General features: G+C 45.7%; 1 protein-coding gene across 1 annotated transcript in view; it reads left to right on the top strand.

Moving 5' to 3' along the window:
* The window catches only part of FIG4 (FIG4 phosphoinositide 5-phosphatase), a 683868-nt gene that overhangs the window by 278921 nt on the left and 384459 nt on the right, over positions 1-20488 (top strand). The window lies entirely within an intron of this gene.

Here is a 20488-nt window from a genome sequence, read left to right as displayed (position 1 = left end):
ATAATGTAAACTGTAAATAAACAAAATTTTAGAAAAGACTGCAAAACAGAAAAAGGATTAAAACTAGAGTTGAGCGAATGCAGTGGATACTGAAAGTATTCAGACCCCTTTACATTTTTCACTCTTCGTTTCATTGTAGCCATTTGGTAAATTCTAAAAAGTTCATTTGTTTTCTCATTAATTTACACTCTGCACCTCATCTTTACTGAAAAAAAAAACAGAAATGTAGACATTTTTCCAAATTTATTAAAAAAGAAAAACGAAATATCACATGGTGATAAGTATTCAGACCCTTTGCTCAGACACTCACATTTAAATCACATGCTGTCCATTTCCTTGTGATCCTCCTTGAGATGGTCCTACTCCTTCATTGGAGTCCACCTGTGTTTAATTAATTTGATAGGACTTGATTTGGAAAGGCACACACCTGTCTATATAAGACCTCACAATGCATGTCAGACCAAATGAGAATCATGAGGTGAAAGGAACCGCCAAGGAGTTCAGAGACAGAATTGTGGCAAGGCACAGATCTGGCCAAGGTTAAAAAAGAATTGTTGCAGTACTCAAGGTTCCTAAGAGCACAGTGGCTTCCATAATCCCTAAATGGAAGAAGTTTGGGACCACCAGAAGTCTTCCTAGACCTGGCCGTCCAGCCAAACTGAGCAATCTTGCCTTGTGCAGCCGTGTACTATGGAGGACAGAGAATGAACTTCAATCCAATATTGCAGCCAGCATGCAGCCAGCGGGTAAGGAAAGGGTGAATCAAACACCCAAAAACCCCGCCTCCATGGCTGAAGATTGTTCCCTCCAAATTCAGGTGACAGTGTCCCTTTAAGAAAATAAATGTTATTGTCCTTCTGGAAAGAAATATATACATCAAGGGAGGGCAGAATACAAATTTTGAAAATGTTTGGGGCTTATGGATGAATTACCCAGGCATGGCGTCTTCTGAGTTATTGCAGAATAGAATGGGTGTTGTTTAGTTGCTTCTGGAGGGACTTCTACATGTACAATTGTACTTTTGTAAAGCTTGGTATAACTTTCAAGAGGTGATGTTTTCAAATGATTTTATTGGACAAAGGACAGAAGATTGGGGGGAGGGAGCGGAGATGGGGGTTGGGTATGGGGTAAGAGCCTCGTTTACTTAAAATGAAAGTGTATTCATTGGTTTTGTATTCATTGTGCCTGTCTGGAAAATCCTCTGGAATGCTCTACCCCAAGATATTAGGACCATCCACAATTTGCATAGTTTTAGGCGCTCGCTCAAAACACATTTGTTCAGAGCGGCCTATCACATTCAGTAATCAAAGTCATGTTATGTTTGTGTGTGTGTAGCCCATTCACTATCTCCATCTATCCCCCATTCCCTGAAGATGGCTGGACCTTCCTTGTAAATACATCATTGTAAATACACACCTGTACTTTGTATCTCCCCCTCCTCATTGTAGATTGTAAGCCCTCACGAGCAGGGTCGTCTTATTTTGCTTTAATTATTGTATTGTTAACGTTGTTACTTATGACTGTTGTGTTTGAAACTGTTAAACTGTAAAGCGCTGCGGAATATGTTGGTGCTATATAAATAAAGATTATTATTATTATCAGACTGTGTTACTTGTGTGTCCATATGCTTTAACCCCTTCATGACCCAGCCTATTTTGACCTTAACCCCTTTCTGACCTCGGACGGGATAGTACGTCCGAGGTCAGCTCTGTTATGTAGGCAATCCAGTGACACAGTGTGCCAGCAATCAGAGCACATACAGTGATCTGACAATAACCCAAAAACAATAGAACGAGCTCTGAGACGTGGAATCTCTGTAGACCGCAATACCTGAACCTATCCTAAACACAACTAAAGGCAGCTGTGGATTGCGCCTGACACTACCTATGCAACTCGGCACAGCCTGAGGAACTGACTAGCCTGAAGATAGAAATACAAGCCTGGCTTGCCTCAGAGAAATACCCCAAAGGAAAAGGCAGCCCCCCACATATAATGACTGTTAGCAAGAGGAAAAGACAAACGTAGGTATGAAATAGATTCAGCAAAGTGAGGCCCGATATTCTAGATAGAGCGAGGATAGCAAAGAGAACTTTGCAGTCTACAAAAAACCCTAAAGCAAAAAACCACGCAAAGGGGGCAAAAAGACCCACCGTGCCGAACTAACGGCACGGCGGTACACCCTTTGCGTCTCAGAGCTTCCAGCAAAACGAAATGACAAGCTGGACAGAAAAAGTAGCAACAAAAGCAAAGAAGCACTTATCTAAGCAGAGCAGCAGGCCACAGGAAAGATCCAGAAGCTCAGATCCAACACTGGAACATTGACAAGGAGCAAGGAAGACAGAATCAGGCGGAGTTAAATAACAAAGCAGCCAACGAGCTCACCAGAACACCTGAGGGAGGAAGCTCAGAAGCTGCAGTACCACTTGTGACCACAGGAGTGAATTCAGCCACAGAATTCACAACAGTACCCCCCCCTTGAGGAGGGGTCACCGAACCCTCACCAGAGCCCCCAGGCCGACCAGGATGAGCCACATGAAAGGCACGAACAAGATCTGGAGCATGGACATCAGAGGCAAAAACCCAGGAATTATCTTCCTGAGCATAACCCTTCCATTTAACCAGATACTGGAGTTTCCGTCTAGAAACACGAGAATCCAAAATTTTCTCCACAATATACTCCAATTCCCCCTCCACCAAAAACGGGGCAGGAGGCTCAACAGATGGAACCATAGGTGCCACGTATCTCCGCAACAACGACCTATGGAATACATTATGTATGGAAAAGGAGTCTGGGAGGGTCAGACGAAAAGACACAGGATTGAGAATCTCAGAAATCCTATACGGACCAATAAAACGAGGTTTAAATTTAGGAGAGGAAACCTTCATAGGAATATGACGAGAAGATAACCAAACCAGATCCCCAACACGAAGTCGGGGACCCACACGGCGTCTGCGATTAGCGAAAAGTTGAGCCTTCTCCTGGGACAAGGTCAAATTGTCCACTACCTGAGTCCAGATCTGCTGCAACCTGTCCACCACAGAATCCACACCAGGACAGTCCGAAGACTCAACCTGTCCTGAAGAGAAACGAGGATGGAACCCAGAATTGCAGAAAAATGGAGAGACCAAGGTAGCCGAGCTGGCCCGATTATTAAGGGCGAACTCAGCCAACGGCAAAAAGGACACCCAATCATCCTGGTCTGCAGAAACAAAACATCTCAGATATGTTTCCAAGGTCTGATTGGTTCGTTCGGTCTGGCCATTAGTCTGAGGATGGAAAGCCGAGGAAAAAGATAGGTCAATGCCCATCCTACCACAAAAGGCTCGCCAAAATCTTGAAACAAACTGGGAACCTCTGTCAGAAACAATATTCTCAGGAATGCCATGCAAACGAACCACATGCTGGAAGAACAAAGGCACCAAATCAGAGGAGGAAGACAATTTAACCAAGGGCACCAGATGGACCATTTTAGAAAAGCGATCACAGACCACCCAAATGACTGACATCTTTTGAGAAACGGGAAGGTCAGAAATGAAATCCATCGAAATATGTGTCCAAGGCCTCTTTGGGACCGGCAAGGGCAAAAGCAACCCACTGGCACGTGAACAGCAGGGCTTAGCCCTAGCACAAATCCCACAGGACTGCACAAAAGTACGTACATCCCGTGACAGAGATGGCCACCAGAAGGATCTAGCCACTAACTCTCTGGTACCAAAGATTCCAGGATGACCAGCCAACACCGAACAATGAAGTTCAGAGATAACTTTACTAGTCCACCTATCAGGGACGAACAGTTTCTCCGCCGGACAACGATCAGGTTTATTCGCCTGAAATTTTTGCAACACTCGCCGCAAATCAGGGGAAATGGCAGACACAATGACTCCTTCCTTGAGGATACTCGCCGGCTCAGATGAACCCGGAGAGTCGGGCACAAAACTCCTAGACAGAGCATCCGCCTTCACATTTTTAGAGCCCGGAAGGTACGAAATCACAAAATCGAAGCGGGCAAAAAATAACGACTAACGGGCCTGTCTAGGATTCAAGCGCTTGGCAGACTCGAGATAAGTAAGGTTCTTATGATCAGTCAATACCACCACGCGATGCTTAGCTCCTTCAAGCCAATGACGCCATTCCTCGAATGCCCACTTCATGGCCAGCAACTCTCGGTTGCCCACATCATAATTACGCTCAGCAGCCGAAAACTTCCTGGAAAAGAAAGCACATGGTTTCAACACTGAGCAACCAGAACCTCTCTGTGACAAAACCGCCCCTGCTCCAATCTCAGAAGCATCAACCTCGACCTGGAACGGAAGAGAAACATCTGGTTGACACAACACAGGGGCAGAACAAAAACGATGCTTCAACTCCTGAAAAGCTTCCACAGCAGCAGAAGACCAATTAACCAAATCAGCACCCTTCTTGGTCAAATCGGTCAATGGTTTGGCAATGCTAGAAAAATTACAGATGAAGAGACGATAAAAATTAGCAAAGCCCAGGAATTTTTGCAGACTTTTCAGAGATGTCGGCTGAGTCCAATCCTGGATGGCTTGGACCTTAACCGGATCCATCTCGATAGTAGAAGGGGAAAAGATGAACCCCAAAAATGAAACTTTCTGCACACCGAAGAGACACTTTGATCCCTTCACAAACAAAGAATTAGCACGCAGGATCTGGAAAACCATTCTGACCTGCTTCACATGAGAGTCCCAATCATCTGAGAAGATCAAAATGTCATCCAAGTAAACAATCAGGAATTTATCCAGATACTCACGGAAGATGTCATGCATAAAAGACTGAAACACAGATGGAGCATTGGCAAGTCCGAACGGCATCACTAGATACTCAAAATGACCCTCGGGCGTATTAAATGCAGTTTTCCATTCATCTCCTTGCCTGATTCTCACCAGATTATACGCACCACGAAGATCTATCTTAGTGAACCAACTAGCCCCCTTAATCCGAGCAAACAAGTCAGATAACAATGGCAAGGGATACTGAAATTTAACAGTGATCTTATTAAGAAGGCGGTAATCAATACACGGTCTCAGCGAACCATCCTTCTTGGCTACAAAAAAGAACCCTGCTCCCAGTGGTGATGACGATGGGCGAATATGTCCCTTCTCCAGGGATTCCTTCACATAACTGCGCATAGCGGCGTGTTCAGGCACGGATAAATTAAATAATCGACCTTTAGGGAATCACCATGTACCCCCTGACAACCCCAGCTGGATACCGACATAGAGTTCCAATCCAATACTGGATTATGGGTTTGCAGCCATGGCAACCCCAACACGACCACATCATGCAGATTATGTAGCACCAGAAAGCGAATAACTTCCTGATGTGCAGGAGCCATGCACATGGTCAGCTGGGTCCAGTACTGAGGTTTATTCTTGGCCAAAGGTGTAGCATCAATTCCTCTCAACGGAATAGGACACCGCAAAGGCTCCAAGAAAAACCCACAACGTTTAGCATAATCCAAATCCATCAGATTCAGGGCAGCGCCTGAATCCACAAACGCCATGACAGAATACGATGACAAAGAGCATATCAAGGTAATGGACAGAAGGAATTTGGATTGTACAGTACCAATGACGGCAGACCTATCGAACCGCTTAGGACAATCAGAAATAGCATGAGTGGAATCACCACAGTAGAAACACAGACCATTCAGACGTCTGTGTTCTTGCCGTTCAACTCTGGTCATAGTCCTATCGCACTGCATAGGCTCATGTTTAATCTTAGACAATACCGCCAAATGGTGCACAGATTTACGCTCGCGCAAGCGTCGACCGATCTGAATGGCCAAAGACATAGACTCATTCAAACCAGCAGGCATAGGAAAACCCACCATGACATCCTTAAGAGCCTCAGAGAGACCCTTTCTGAACAAAGCTGCCAGCGCAGATTCATTCCACAGAGTGAGTACTGACCACTTCCTAAATTTCTGACAATATACTTCTATATCATCCTGACCCTGGCACAAAGCCAGCAAATTTTTCTCAGCCTGATCCACTGAATTAGGCTCATCGTAAAGTAATCCGAGCGCCAGAAAAAACGCATTGACATTACTCAATGCAGGGTCTCCTGGCGCAAGAGAAAATGCCCAGTCCTGAGGGTCTCCGCGCAAAAAAGAAATAATAATCAAAACCTGTTGAATAGGATTACCAGAAGAATGAGGTTGCAAGGCCAGAAATAGCTTACAATTATTTTTGAAATTAAGAAACTTAGTTCTATCACCAAAAAACAAATCAGGAATAGGAATTCTTGGTTCTAACATAGATTTCTGATCAATAGTATCTTGAATCCTTTGTACATTTGTAACGAGATTATCCATTGAAGAGCACAGACCCTGAATATCCATGTCCACACCTGTGTCCTGAAACACCCAAATGTCTAGGGGAAAAAAAAGACTGAACACAGAGCTGAGAAAAAAAAATGATGTCAGAACTTTTTTTTTCCCTCTATTGAGAATCATTAGGTTGGCTCCTTGTACTGTTATGTAGGCAATCCAGTGACACAGTGTGCCAGCAATCAGAGCACATACAGTGATCTAACAATAACCCAAAAACAATAGAACGAGCTCTGAGACGTGGAATCTCTGTAGACCGCAATACCTGAACCTATCCTAAACACAACTAAAGGCAGCTGTGGATTGCGCCTGACACTACCTATGCAACTCGGCACAGCCTGAGGAACTGACTAGCCTGAAGATAGAAATACAAGCCTGGCTTACCTCAGAGAAATACCCCAAAGGAAAAGGCAGCCCCCCACATATAATGACTGTTAGCAAGAGGAAAAGACAAACGTAGGTATGAAATAGATTCAGCAAAGTGAGGCCCGATATTCTAGATAGAGCGAGGATAGCAAAGAGAACTTTGCAGTCTACAAAAAACCCTAAAGCAAAAAACCACGCAAAGGGGGCAAAAAGACCCACCGTGCCGAACTAACGGCACGGCGGTACACCCTTTGCGTCTCAGAGCTTCCAGCAAAACGAAATGACAAGCTGGACAGAAAAAGTAGCAACAAAAGCAAAGAAGCACTTATCTAAGCAGAGCAGCAGGCCACAGGAAAGATCCAGAAGCTCAGATCCAACACTGGAACATTGACAAGGAGCAAGGAAGACAGAATCAGGCGGAGTTAAATAACAAAGCAGCCAACGAGCTCACCAGAACACCTGAGGGAGGAAGCTCAGAAGCTGCAGTACCACTTGTGACCACAGGAGTGAATTCAGCCACAGAATTCACAACACAGCTCCCCTGCTTTGATGCAGGGCTCTGCGGTGAGCCCGCATCGAAGCCGGGACATGTCAGCTGTTTTGAACAGCTGACATGTGCCCGTAATAGTTAAGTAAATAGGGCAGCACACTGCAGCGCCAAAACATGCAAACTTGAAAACACGAAATTTGAACTGCATTACTGCACTAGAAATATGAAAAATGAGAGCTTTTAGCGCATAAAAATGGCCATATTTATGTGTACCTCGTAGCCACTTTACGGCATCTCTCTTATACGAGGTCCTACGCTTGACCTACCTCGCTGAGAATAAACGTCTCCATCTGAATGGGTACATGTGAAACCTCTTCTTGGACTCAAATTCTCTCTCTCTGTGGAGGGGTATTGGACCTACTATAATTAAAACACCTGTGGCTAGGAGGCTTTACATGTACCCATTCAGATGGCTCTCATTTTTCATATTTCTAGTGCAGTAATGCAGTTCAAATTTCGTGTTTTCAAGTTTGCATGTTTTGGCGCTGCAGTGTGCTGCCCTATTTACTTAACTATATACGAGTTGGCGACTCTGGGTTCAGCACCTGTTCATACTCAGTCTATGTTTGGATGTGCAGGTCAGGTTTTTGAAATGTATTCTTTAGCCTTCTGATCGTGCACTCCCCGCCTCCTAGCCACAGGTGTTTTAATTATAGTAGGTCCAATACCCCTCCACAGAGAGAGAGAATTTGAGTCCAAGAAGAGGTTTCACATGTACCCATTCAGATGGAGACGTTTATTCTCAGCGAGGTAGGTCAAGCGTAGGACCTCGTATAAGAGAGATGCCGTAAAGTGGCTACGAGGTACACATAAATATGGCCATTGTTATGCGCTAAAAGCTCTCATTTTTCATATTTCTAGTGCAGTAATGCAGTTCAAATTTCGTGTTTTCAAGTTTGCATGTTTTGGCGCTGCAGTGTGCTGCCCTATTTACTTAACTATATACGAGTTGGCGACTCTGGGTTCAGCACCTGTTCATACTCAGTCTATGTTTGGATGTGCAGGTCAGGTTTTTGAAATGTGCCCGTAATAGGCGCGAGCAGAATCGCGATCTGCCCGCACCTATTAACTAGTTAAATGCCGTTGTCAAACGCAGACAGCGGCATTTAATCACCGCTTACGGCCGGGAGGCCGGAAATGACATCATCGCCAACCCCCGTCACATGATCGGGGGTCGGCGATGCGTAAGGATGGTAACCATAGAGGTCCTAGAGACCTCTATGGTTACTGATCACCGGTGGCTATGAGCGCTACCCTGTGGTCGGCGCTCACAGCACACCTCCATTTCTGCTACATAGCAGCGATCAGCAGATCGCTGCTATGTAGCAGAGGCGATCGAGTTGTGCCTGCTTCTAGCCTCCCATGGAGGCTATTGAAGCATGGCAAAAGTAAAAAAAAAAAAAGTTAAAAAAAATGTGAAAAAAATAAAAAAATATATAAAAGTTTAAATCACCCCCCTTTCGCCCCAATCAAAATAAATCAATAAAAAAAAAAAATCAAATCTACACATATTTGGTATCGCCGCACTCAGAATCGCCCGATCTATCAATTAAAAAAAAGCATTAACCTGATCGCTAAATGGCGTAGCGAGAAAAAAATTCGAAACGCCAGAATTACGTTTTTTAGGTCGCCGCAACATTGCATTAAAATGCAGTAACGGGCGATCAAAAGAACATATCTGCACCAAAATGCTATCATTAAAAACGTCATCTTGGCACGCAAAAAATAAGCCCTCAACCGACCCCAGATCATGAAAAATGGAGACGCTACGAGTATCGGAAAATGGCGCAATTTTTTTTTTTTTTTTTTAGCAAAGTTTGGAATTTTTTTTCACCACTTAGATAAAAAATAACCTAGTCATGTTAGGTGTCTATGAACTCGTTCTGACCTGGAGAATCATAATGGCAGGTCAGTTTTAGCATTTAGTGAACCTAGCAAAAAAGCCAAACAAAAAACAAGTGTGGGATTGCACTTTTTTTGCAATTTCACCGCACTTGGAATTTTTTTCCCGTTTTCTAGTACACGACATGCTAAAACCAATGATGTCATTCAAAAGTACAACTCGTCCCGCAAAAAATAAGCCCTCACATGGCCAAATTGACGGAAAAATAAAAAAGTTATGGCTCTGGGAAGGAGGGGAGTGAAAAACGAACACGGAAAAACGAAAAATCCCAAGGTCCTGAAGGGGTTAATGACCTGGCCGTTTTTTGCATTTCTGCCCAATGTCCCTTTATGAGGTAATAACTCAGGAACGCTTTAACGGATCCTAGCGGTTCTGAGATTGTTTTTTCGTGACATATTGGGCTTCATGTTAGTGGTAAATTTAGGTCGATAATTTTTGCGTTTATTTGTGAAAAAATGGAAATTTGGCAAAAATTTTTAGCATTTAACATTGGAGCTCCCCCACAAGTGACCCCATTTTGGAAACTAGACCCCCCAAGGAGCTTATCTAGATGCATAGTGAGCACTTTGAACCCCCAGGTGCTTCACAAATTGATCCGTAAAAATTAAAAAGTACTTTTTTTCTTCACAAAAAATTTCTTTTATCCTCAATTTTTTCATTTTCACATGGGCAACAGTATAAAATGGATCCTAAAATGTGTTGGGCAATTGCTCCTGAGCAGGACCGGTATCAGCACCCGGCGTACCTGGGCAAGTGTCGGGGCCCTGGCGAGACGGGGGCCCATTCAGGGCCGGCGTTTGGGGCAGGCAGCTGCCAGTTCCTAGGGCCCCCGCTCCCCCAGGGGCCCTCAGCTAGCGGCACATCACGCAGCTGCTATGGGGCCCCTGTGAGGCAGGTGGGCCGCCTGTCGCAAATGCCAACTCTCCCACCGCCGCTTTGATCTTCACCGGCGTCTGCCATTTTGGAAGATGGCAGCGCCCATGGAGAAGACGGACGGACACCGGGAGGCTCGGTAAGTATGAGGGAGTGGATCGGAGCATGGGGGGAGTGGACAGGAGGACGGGGGAGCGGACCACAGTACGGGACAGAACGGAGGAGTGGGGAGGAGATCGGTGGCGGGGGCAGATCAGGGCTTCCAGCCATGGCCGATGATATTGCAGCATCGGCCATGGCTGGATTGTAATATTTCATCACTTTTCATAGGTGAAATATTACAAATTGCTCTGATTGGCTGTTTCACTTTCAACAGAGCAATTGTAGCCATGGGGAGGGGGGGGGGGGGGGAATCAACCCCCCTGGGTTGAAGTACCACTCCCACTGTCCCTGCAGATCGGGTGAAATTGGAGTTAACCCTTTCACCCGATCTGCAGGGACGTGATCATTCTGTGACACAGCATATGCGTCACAGGTTGGATTGGCACCGACTTTCATGACGCATACGCTGTGTCACAGGTTGGGAAGTGGTTAATAAAAACTGTGATTAAAAAAAAAAGTCAAATGGCGCTCTTTCCCTTCCGAGCCCTGCCGTGTGCCCAAGCAGTAGTTTTCCCCCACTTATGGGGTATCTGCATGCTCAGGAAAAAATTCCGCAACAAATTGTGAGGTCCATTTTTTCCTATTACTCTTGAGAATATAAAAAAATTTGGGGTCTAAAGTAAAAATTTTTATATTAAGTAAACCCAGCACTCAACTTAAGTGATCAAACATGATTTTTAATGTGATTTACTGTAGTAAAACGCTTCAGACCTTTATCAGTTACAGTGTCAGAGTGATTCAATTTCACTGAAAGCGTCAGTGGTACTCAGTAGGATCACTAGATTAGGAGTTTTTTAAGGTGAGATATGGCGGTGTTAGAGGCTGATGGCAGACATAGCGCTGCGTGTGGTGGTGGCGCTGACTAACGCGGTGTCCACCGCTAGTCCGATCATCAGACTAGTGGTGGACACCACGTTCATCAGCGCCACTGTTATGATCTGGTGGTTTAGGAACAACATGAGACAAGCTCTGAAGGAGGTGGTATCTGTATTGACCGCAGACCCTGAACCTAGCAGCGCAACTAGAAATAGCTGTGGGGGGTACCTGACGCTCCCTAGACCCCTCGGCACAGCCTAAGATCTAACTACCCCTAAATAGCAGAGCCAGGAGAGACGATTAGTGAAAGCAGCTGCTAAAGCTAAACCCAAGGAGCAGCAGTTCCACTCAAAACCACCAGAGGGAGCCCAAGGGCAGAATTCACAAAAGTGCCATTTACAACCACCGGAGGGAGCCCAAGAACGGAATTCACAACAGTACCTCCCCCTTGAGGAGGGATCACCGAACCCTCACCAGAGCCCCCAGTCCAATCAGGACGAGCCAAGTGAAAAGCACGAACCAAATCGGTAGCATGGACATTGGAGGCAACAACCCAAGAATTATCCTCCTGGCCATAACCCTTCCACTTGACAAGATACTGGAGCCTCCGCCTCGAAAAACAAGAATCCAAAATCTTCTCAACCTCTTATTCCAACTCTCCCTCAACCAACACTGGGGCAGGAGGGTTAACCGAGGGAACAACGGGCACCACATATCTCCGCAACAAAGATCTATGGAAAACATTATGAATGGCAAAAGAGGCTGGAAGAGCCAAACGAAAAGAGACCGTATTAATAATTTCAGAAATTTTATAAGGACCAATAAACCGAGGCTTAAACTTAGGAGAAGAAACCTTCATAGGAACATGACGAGAAGACAACCAAACCGAATCCCCCACACGAAGCCGGGGACCAACACGCCGACGCCGGTTAGCAAAACGTTGAGCCCTTTCCTGAGACAACGTCAAATTTTCCACCACATGAGTCCAAATCTGCTGCAGCCTGTCCACCACAGAATCAACACCAGGACAATCAGAAGGCTCAACCTGCCCCGAAGAAAAACCAGGATGAAAACCAAAATTACAAAAGAAAGGCGAAACCAAAAGTAGCCGAACTAGCCCGATTATTAAGGGCAAACTCGGCCAAAGGCAAGAAAGACACCCAATCATCCTGATCAGCAGACACAAAGCATCTCAAATGGGTCTCCAAGGTCTGATTAGTTCGCTCAGTTTGGCCATTAGTCTGAGGATGAAACGCCGAAGAAAAAGACAAATCAATGCCCATCCTAGCACAAAAGGCCCGCCAAAATCTAGAGACAATCTGAGAACCTCTGTCAGACACAATATTCTCCGGAATGCCATGCAAACGAACCGCATGCTGAAAAAACAATGGAACCAGATCTGAGGAGGAAGGCAACTTAGGCAAAGGTACCAAATGGACCATTTTAGAGAACCAGTCACAAACAACCCAGATAACAGACATCTTCTGGGAAACAGGAAGATCCGAAATAAAATCCATGGAAATATGCGTCCAGGGCCTCTCAGGGACCGGCAAAGGCAAAAGCAACCCACTAGCGCGGGAACAGCAAGGCTTGGCCCGGGCGCAAGTCCCACAGGACTGCACAAAAGCACGCACATCACGAGACAAGGAAGGCCACCAAAAGGACCTAGCAACCAAATCTCTGGTACCAAAAATCCCAGGATAACCAGCCAACACTGAACAATGAACCTCAGAAATTACCTTACTTGTCCATCTATCAGGAATAAACAGCTTCCCCACTGGACAGCTGTCAGGCCTATCAGCCTGAAATTCCTGAAGCACCCGCCGCAAATCAGGGGAGATAGCAGAAAGAATCACCCCCTCCTTAAGAATGCCAACCGGCTCAAGGACTCCAGGAGAATCAGGCGAAAAACTCCTAGAGAGGGCATCAGCCTTAACATTCTTAGATCCCGGAAGATACGAGACCACAAAATCAAAACGGGAGAAAAACAGGGACCATCGAGCCTGTCTAGGATTCAGCCGCTTGGCCGACTCGAGGTAAATCAGATTCTTATGATCGGTCAGGACCACAACACGGTGTTTAGCTCCCTCAAGCCAATGTCGCCACTCCTCAAACGCCCACTTCATAGCCAAAAACTCCCGATTGCCGACATCATAATTGTGTTCTGCAGGTGAAAACTTTCTGGAAAAAAAAGCACACGGTTTCATCAAAGAACCATCAGACTCCCTCTGAGACAAGACGGCCCTTGCCCCAATCTCAGAAGCGTCAACCTCAACCTGAAAAGGAAGAGAAACATCCGGTTGACGCAACACAGGGGCAGAAGTAAATCGGCGTTTAAGCTCCTGAAAGGCCTCAACAGCCTCAGAGGACCAATTCGTCACATCAGCGCCTTTCTTCGTCAAATCAGTAAGGGGCTTAACCACACTGGAAAAGTTGGCAATGAAACGGCGATAGAAATTAGCAAAGCCCAAAAATTTTTGAAGACCCTTCACAGATGTGGGTTGGATCCAGTAATGAATAGCTTGGACCTTAACAGGATCCATTTCTATAGATGAGGGAGAAAAAACAAAACCCAAAAAAGAGACCTTCTGAACTCCGAATAGGCACTTGGACCCCTTCACAAATAAAGCATTATCACGAAGGATCTGGAACACCATCCTGACCTGCTTCACATGAGACTCCCAATCATTGGAAAAAATCAAAATATCCAAATATACGACCATGAATTTATCAAGATAATTGCGGAAAATATCATGCATGAAAGACTGGAACACAGATGGAGCATTAGAGAGCCCAAATGGCATCACAAGGTATTCAAAATGGCCTTCGGGCGTATTAAATGCAGTTTTCCCATTCGTCACCCTGTTTAATACGAACAAAATTATATGCCCCTCGGAGGTCAATCTTAGTAAACCAACTAGCCCCCTTAATCTGAGCAAACAAATCAGTAAGCAAAGGCAAGGGGTATTGGAATTTGACCGTGATCTTATTAAGAAGAGGATAATCAATACAGTGTCTCAAGGAGCCATCTTTCTTAGCAACAAAAAAGAAACCCGCTCACAATGGTGACGAAGAGGGCCGAATATGCCCTTTCTCCAAAGATTCCTTAACATAGCTCCGCATGGCGGCATGCTCTGGCACAGACCGATTGAAAAGTTGGCCCTTAGGGAACTTACAACCAGGAATCAAGTTAATAGCACAATCACAGTCCCTATGTGGAGGAAGGGAACTGGACTTGGGCTCATCAAATACATCCTGGAAATCCGACAAAAACTCAGGGACCTCAGAAGAGGGGGAAGAGGAAATTGACATCAAAGGAACGTCACTATGTACCCCTTGACAACCCCAACTAGTCACAGACATAGTTTTCCAATCCAGCACCGGATTATGTTCCTGTAACCATGGAAATCCCAGCACAACAACATCATGCAGGTTATGCAACACCAGAAAACGGCAATCTTCCTGATTGCAGGAGCCATGTACATCATCATCTGTGTCCAGTACTGAGGTTTATCCTTGGCCAAGGTTGTAGCATCAATGCCCCTCAAAGGAATAGGGCTCTGCAAAGGCTGCAAGGAAAAACCACAGCGCCTGGCGAATTCTAAGTCCATTAAGTTCAGGGCAGCGCCTGAATCCACAAATGCCATGACAGAAAAGGACGACAATGAGCAAATCAGGGTCACAGATAAGAGAAATTTAGGCTGCATAGTACTAATGGTAACAGACCTAGCGACTGTCTTATTACGCTTAGGGCAATCAGAAATAACATGAGCCGAATCACCACAGTAAAAACACAGCCTATTCTGACATCTGAATTCCTGCCGTTCTATTCTAGTCAAAATCCTATCACATTGCATAGGTTCAGGACTATGCTCAGAGGATACTGCCATATGGTGCACAGCTTTGCGCTCGCGCAGACGCCGATCAATCTGAATGGCTAGAGACATAGATTCGTTCAAACCGGCAGGCGTAGGAAAGCCCACCATAACATCTTTAAGGGTTTCAGAAAGACCTTTTCTGAAAATAGCAGCCAGAGCCTCTTCATTCCATTTAGTGAGCACAGACCATTTTCTAAATTTCTGGCAGTATAACTCTGCCGCTTCCTGACCTTGACACAGGGCCAACAGTGTTTTCTCAGCATGCTCTACAGAGTTAGGTTCGTCATATAATAATCCGAGCGCTTGAAAAAATGCGTCTACTTTCAATAATGCCGGATCCCCTGTTTCAAGAGGTAAAGCCCAGTCTTGCGGATCACCACGCAGCAAGGATATGATGATTTTCACCTGCTGAATGGGATCACCTGAAGAACGGGGTTTCAAAGCAAAAAACAATTTGCAGTTATTTTTAAAGTTCAAAAACTTGGATCTGTCCCCAAAGAACAAATCCGGAGTAGGAATTCTGGGCTCCAAAGCCGGAGTCTGGACAACATAGTCCTGGATACTCTGTACTCTTGCAGCCAGTTGATCCACACGAGAAAACAAACCCTGAACATCCATGCCAGAGCATATATCCTGCACCACCCAGATATCAAGAGGAAAAAAGAGGCAAACCAGAGCACAGAAAAAAAAATGGTTCAGAACTTTATTTTCCTTCTTTTGAGATACATTTAATTCATTTTTGGCCACTTGTACTGTTATGATCTGGTGGTTTAGGAACAACATGAGACAAGCTCTGAAGGAGGTGGTATCTGTACTGACCGCAGACCCTGAACCTAGCAGCGCAACTAGAAATAGCCGTGGGGGGTACCTGACGCTCCCTAGACCCCTCGGCACAGCCTAAGATCTAACTACCCCTAAAGATGGAAACAGGAAACCTATCTTGCCTCAGAGAAAATCCCCAAAGGAAAGATAGCCCCCCACAAATATTGACGGTGAGAGGAGGGGAAAATAACATACGCAGAGATGAAATCAGATTTTAGCATAGGAGGCCAGTCTAGCTTGATAGATAGGACAGGAAAGGGTACTGTGCGGTCAGTATAAAAACTACAAAACAATCCACACAGAGTTTACAAAATCTCCACACCTGACTAAAGGTGTGGAGGGTAAATCTGCTTCCCAGAGCTTCCAGCTAACAGAAAAAATCCATAATGACAAGCTGGACAAAAATAGAATGCACAGAACAATAAGTCCACAGCATGTGGACTGAAATGAGCAAAGCCAGAACTTATCTTAGCAGAACTGGTCAGGAAACCAGGAGAATCCAAGCAGAGATGTGAATCCAGCCAGAAAACATTGACAAGTGGCATAGGCTGAAGACTAGAGCCAGGTTAAATAGCAGAGCCAGGAGAGACAATTAGTGAAAGCAGCTGCTAAAGATAAACCCAAGGAGCAGCAGTTCCACTCAAAACCACCAGAGGGAGCCCAAGGGCAGAATTTACAAAAGTGCCATTTACAACCACCGGAGGGAGCCCAAGAACGGAATTCACAACACGCCACTGCCACACGCAGCGCTATGTCTGCCATCAGCCTCTAACACCGCCATATCTCACCTTAAAAAACTCCTAATCTAGTGATCCTACTGAGTACCACTGACGCTTTCAGTGAAATTGAATCACTCTTACACTGTAACTGATGAAGGTCTGATGCGTTTTACTTCCTGCATAGATCTATGCCCACCATGCGGGGAGTAAGCGGATCATGTACGGTTGGTACCCAGGGTGGAGGAGAGGAGACGCTCCTCCAGGCCCTGGGATACATATAATTGTTTAAAAAAAAATGATATTCTCACCTTCCGGCGGCCTCAGTAGCCTTCTCGCTCCTCGCAATGCTCCCTTTCCCCGTAATGCCTGTGATATCGTAGTGGTCTCGTGAGACCGCTACGTCATCTGGGGTTATTGCCGCGAGGCATTACTGGGAACGGGAGCATCGCGAGGAGTGGGAAGGCTGCCGGGGCCGCGGGAAGGTGAGAATATCACGATTGTTTTATTATTATTATTTTTAACATTATATCTTTTTACTATTGATGCTGCATAGTCAGCATCAATAGTAAAAAGTTGGTCACACTTGTCAAACAATATGTTTGACAAGTGTGACCAAACTGTCAATCAGTTTTCCAAGTGATGCTACAGATCACTTAGAAAACGCTAGCTTTTAGCGGGAATACGCATGCCAATTCCGCATGCGGTATACCCGTAGCATGAGTTGCAGAATTGCCACGGAAATTTCCGCAGTAATTCTGCAGCGTGTGCACTTAGCCTTACTCCTGATCCCTCTTGACTGCTTACAATCTGGTTTCCAACTGCAGCATTCTACTGAAACTGCTCTGACTAAAGTCACCAATGACCTACTAATCGCCAAGTCCAAGCAATAGTTTTTTGTCCTCCCCCTGGACCTCCTCTGCCTTCAACACAGTGGACCATTCAATCTTAATACAGATTCTCTCATCTCGTGGCAACACAGACCTGGCACTGTCCGTCTTCTCTTCATACCTAACAGACCGGACATTCAGCTTCTCCCACTCACACTCCACCTACTCATCTTGCCCCCTATCTGTCGGTGCCCCCAAGGTTCAGTTCTAGGACCCCTGCTCTTCTCCATCTACACCTACAGCCTTGTACAGCTCATAGAGTTCCACTGCTTTCAATATCATCTCTATGCTGAGGGCACACAGATCTACCTCTCTGAACCCGGTATCACCTCCATACTAACCAGAATCCTACTATGTCTGTCTGCTATCTCATCCTTCCTAGCTGCTAGATTTCTTAAACTTAACATAGACAAAACAGAATCGGTCATCTTTCCCCCATCTCTCTCAATCCCCTCAAACAGACCTATCCATCAAAGTTAATGACTGCTGACTATCAAGCTCGCTGCCTCAGGGTAATCCTTCACCCTGATCTCTCCTTCAAATCACATATCCAAGCCTTTTTGACTAACTAGTGTCTCCAACTCAAAGATATTTCCCGAATACGCACAATCCTTAATCAAGAATCTGCAAAAACACCAGTGCATCCCCTCATCATCTCCCGCATTGACTACTGCAACCTCCTGCTCTGTGACCTCCCTTCTAAAATTATTGCACCCCTCTATTCTATTCTAAACTGTGCTGCCCGAGTTCTTCCCCCCCACTAATACCTCGACCTTTCCTCTATGTCAATCCCTTCACTGACTCCACATTGCCCAGAGACTCCAGTTCAAAACCATAACCAAGGCATAGAAAGCCATCCACAACCTGTCTTGTTCATACATCTGTGACCTAGTCTCCCACCATTTACCTGCACGCACCCTCTGATCCTCACAAAATCTCCTACTCTGCTTTTCTCTTATCTCTTGTGCATCCCTCTACGTCAACATAACAGAGCTCTACCTGAGCTCTCTACCTCAACATATCAGACTCTATTCTACCGTGGAAATCTTCAAAAGGCACCTGAAGATCCACCTCTTCCGACAAGACTACAATCTGCAGTATTTATTCCACCATACTGCTGCACGACCAGCTCTATCCTCACCTACTGTATCCTCACCCATTTCTTGTAAACTGTGAGCCCTCGCGGACAGGGTCCTTTCTCCTCTTGTATCAGTCAGTGACTAGTTTTCTTCAAGAATATTATTCCCGCAGATTTTTACGCAGACTTATACTCCTCTCGGGTAGATGGGTCAATGGAGGACATGGTGGCGTTCCTTGAGGAGTTGGAGCTCCCGAGGCTGAGTGACACAGCTAGGGAGGATTTGGAGGCTCCCATTACGGAGGAGGAACTGGGACGGGCATTGCAGTCGATGGTTAATGGGAAGGCGCCTGGCGTAGACGGATTTCCTGCCGAAATTTATAAAAGCTTGGGGGAAGTGTTGATCCCTAAATTGAAGGCGATCTTGGAAGAGGCTACGAATGGTGGAAGGCTACTGGCATCTATGCGGGAGGCCACAATAGTGGTGATTCCAAAGGAGGGGAAAGACCCGACACAGCCGGATTCATATCGGCCAATTTCTTTGCTTACTATCGACATTAAACTCCTGGCTAAGGTGTTGGCGATGAGGTTGACAAGTGTTATTTCTGGCCTGATACACTCAGACCAGTCTGGCTTTATGCCTGATAGGTCAACTGCGATTAATCTACGAAGGCTGTATATGAACTTGCAACTCAAAGCCGATAACTGTGGCCAGAGAGTTATTGCATCTTTAGACGCTCACAAGGCGTTCGATAGTGTGGAGTGGGGGTATCTCTGGCAGGTGTTGCGAAGAATGGGGTTTGGACCGCAGTTCATATCATGGATTCAATTAATGTACTCGATGCCGATGGCCAGGGTTAGGGTAAACGGGGAGTTGTCATGGACCATACAATTGGCTAGAGGGACGAGACAGGGGTGTCCGCTTTCCCCCCTTTTGCTTGCTCTGGCGGTGGAACCACTGGCCGCTACACTTCGACAGTCTGATGAGATGACGGGGTTTAAATATGGGGTGATTGAAGAAAGGGTGGCGTTGTATGCGGATGATATTTTGTTGTTTCTGGCTGACCCGGTTGCATCCTTGGAGGGAGCCATTGGGATTATTGAACGATTCGGATCAGTGTCGGGACTTAGGATAAATTGGAGTAAGTCTATCTTGTTTAAGGTGGACGATGTGGATGGGGAGCCATTGGAGGACGGGCGACTGGAGGTGACGAGTAAATTTAAGTACCTGGGAATATGGGTATCTATGCCGGTCACTGACTATATACATGAGAATCTGACTCCAATCTTGGGTGCCCTCAAGGCAAAAGCGGATGCATGGCTTAAGCTACATTTGTCTGCGGTAGGCAGGGTGAATCTTATCAAAATGATTCTGATGCCGGAAATATTGTATATTCTTCACAATGCGCCGGTTTGGATACCACGTGGGAAATTTAGACAGATCAACTCTCTGTTTAGGAATCTGATTTGGGGGAGGCAGCATCCGCGTATCAAACTGGAGACACTTCAGCGACCCAAGGATGATGGGGGTCTGGCATTGCCTAACCCTGAGTTGTACTTTCTTGCAGCCCAGAGTCAGCATTTAAGGGGCTGGGCGCATGGGGGGTCATCTGGGGCAGTACAGCGGTTGATGGAGGTGGTGACAAAAAGAAGGCCAGTGGTGCAATGTTTGGAGGATGGATCCTTGGAGAGTTTGGGGAACCTATATCCGACTTTGCTGTTGATACGCAAGCTGTGGAGTAGATTGAGGCACATACGTGGGATCACGGACTTGACTAGATACTCGCCGCTATGGCATAATAACAATCTGAAAGAATTTGAGGCATTGGGCGTACTGATAGAGTGGTTGGGCAAAGGGATTCAGTATGTGTATCAAATAATTGAACAAGGTGAACTGAAATCATTTTCCCAATTGCAGGCGGAATTTGGTCTTGGGTCTGCAGGGGAGTATCAATATTTGCGGATGAGGCATGCCTTTGGAGCTCAGAGTAGGAACGGAGGTATTAGGATTCAAAGGGATATAGTACTGGAGTATGTGTGTAATGATGGGACGACTGGAGGAGTCATATCCACTCTGTACA

Source organism: Ranitomeya imitator, chromosome 5 (assembly GCF_032444005.1).
Source record: "Ranitomeya imitator isolate aRanImi1 chromosome 5, aRanImi1.pri, whole genome shotgun sequence".
NCBI classification, from domain to species: Eukaryota; Metazoa; Chordata; class Amphibia; order Anura; family Dendrobatidae; genus Ranitomeya; species Ranitomeya imitator.
The sequence above is the reverse complement of the archived record's forward strand: the minus strand, read 5'-3'. Positions and strand labels throughout refer to the sequence as shown.